General features: G+C 46.2%; 1 non-coding gene across 1 annotated transcript; it reads right to left on the reverse strand.

The window, feature by feature from the left end:
* Nucleotides 1–1,812: 1,812 nt before the first annotated feature.
* On the reverse strand, nt 1,813–1,884 carry trnae-cuc (transfer RNA glutamic acid (anticodon CUC)). Its single transcript has one exon. It is a non-coding gene; the product is annotated as a tRNA-Glu (tRNA).
* Nucleotides 1,885–2,117: the final 233 nt, after the last annotated feature.

The following is a 2,117-nucleotide window of genomic DNA, read 5'->3' on the forward strand; positions in this document are numbered from 1 at the left end:
CTATAATAATAGACCTGACCTGGAATCGAACCCAGGCCACAGCAGTGAAAGTGCTGGATCCTAGCCACTAGACCACCAAGGACTTTACTAGAAAAAAAGTTGACTGTCGGAAAACCCATTCTAGAAAAAGGAACCTCTTTCAATGCTTTCTCCAATAAGAATTTTCTGTCTTTCCGTCTATTATAATAGACCTGACCGGGAATCGAACCCGGGCCACAGCAGTGAGAGTGCTGGATCCTAGCCACTAGTCCATCAGGGAATGAACAGGAAAAAAGTTGACTGTCGGAAAACCCATTCTAGAAAAAGGAACATCTTTCAATTTTCTTTCCAATTCCTCAAGAGGAATTTTCTATCTGCGTGTAACAGTTTCCCTGACCTGGAATCGAACCCGGGCCACAGCAGTGAAAGTGCTGGATCCTAGCCACTAGACCACCAAGGACTTTACTAGAAAAAAAGTTGACTGTCGTCAAACCCATTCTAGAAAAAGGAACCTCTTTCAATGCTTTCTCCAATAAGAATTTTCTGTCTTTCCGTCTATTATAATAGACCTGACCGGGAATCGAACCCGGGCCACAGCAGTGAGAGTGCTGGATCCTAGCCACTAGTCCATCAGGGAATGAACAGGAAAAAAGTTGACTGTCGGAAAACCCATTCTAGAAAAAGGAACATCTTTCAATTTTCTTTCCAATTCCTCAAGAGGAATTTTCTATCTGCGTGTAACAGTTTCCCTGACCTGGAATCGAACCCGGGCCACAGCAGTGAAAGTGCTGGATCCTAGCCACTAGACCACCAAGGACTTTACTAGAAAAAAAGTTGACTGTCGTCAAATCCATTCTATAAAAAGAACCTCTTTCAATGCTTTCTCCAAAAAGAATTGTCTGTCTGTCTGTCTGTCTGTCTGTCTGTCTGTCTGTCTGTCTGTCTGTCTGTCTGTCTGTCTGTCTGTCTGTCTGTCTGTCTGTCTGTCTGTCTGTCTGTCTGTCTGTCTGTCTGTCTGTCTGTCTGTCTGTCTGTCTGTCTGTCTGTCTGTCTGTCTGTCTGTCTGTCTGTCTGTCTGTCTGTCTGTCTGTCTGTCTGTCTGTCTGTCTGTCTGTCTGTCTGTCTGTCTGTCTGTCTGTCTGTCTGTCTGTCTGTCTGTCTGTCTGTCTGTCTGTCTGTCTGTCTGTCTGTCTGTCTGTCTGTCTGTCTGTCTGTCTGTCTGTCTGTCTGTCTGTCTGTCTGTCTGTCTGTCTGTCTGTCTGTCTGTCTGTCTGTCTGTCTGTCTGTCTGTCTGTCTGTCTGTCTGTCTGTCTGTCTGTCTGTCTGTCTGTCTGTCTGTCTGTCTGTCTGTCTGTCTGTCTGTCTGTCTGTCTGTCTGTCTGTCTGTCTGTCTGTCTGTCTGTCTGTCTGTCTGTCTGTCTGTCTGTCTGTCTGTCTGTCTGTCTGTCTGTCTGTCTGTCTGTCTGTCTGTCTGTCTGTCTGTCTGTCTGTCTGTCTGTCTGTCTGTCTGTCTGTCTGTCTGTCTGTCTGTCTGTCTGTCTGTCTGTCTGTCTGTCTGTCTGTCTGTCTGTCTGTCTGTCTGTCTGTCTGTCTGTCTGTCTGTCTGTCTGTCTGTCTGTCTGTCTGTCTGTCTGTCTGTCTGTCTGTCTGTCTGTCTGTCTGTCTGTCTGTCTGTCTGTCTGTCTGTCTGTCTGTCTGTCTGTCTGTCTGTCTGTCTGTCTGTCTGTCTGTCTGTCTGTCTGTCTGTCTGTCTGTCTGTCTGTCTGTCTGTCTGTCTGTCTGTCTGTCTGTCTGTCTGTCTGTCTGTCTGTCTGTCTGTCTGTCTGTCATAGTTTCCCTGACCGGGAATCGAACCCGGGCCACAGCAGTGAGAGTGCTGGATCCTAGCCACTAGACCACCAAGGACTTTACTAGAAAAAAGTTGACTGTCGTCAAATCCATTCTATAAAAGGAACCTCTTTCAATGCTTTCTCCGATAAAAAAATTTCTGTCTTTCCGTCTATTATAATAGACCTGACCTGGAATCGAACCCAGGCCACAGCAGTGAAAGTGCTGGATCCTAGCCACTAGACCACCAAGGACTTTACTAGAAAAAAAGTTGACTGTCGGAAAACCCATTCTAGAAAAAGGAACCTCTT

Source organism: Urocampus carinirostris, chromosome 1, assembly GCF_059441175.1.
Source record: "Urocampus carinirostris isolate Australia breed hairy pipefish chromosome 1, RoL_Ucar_1.0, whole genome shotgun sequence".
Taxonomy (NCBI): Eukaryota; Metazoa; Chordata; class Actinopteri; order Syngnathiformes; family Syngnathidae; genus Urocampus; species Urocampus carinirostris.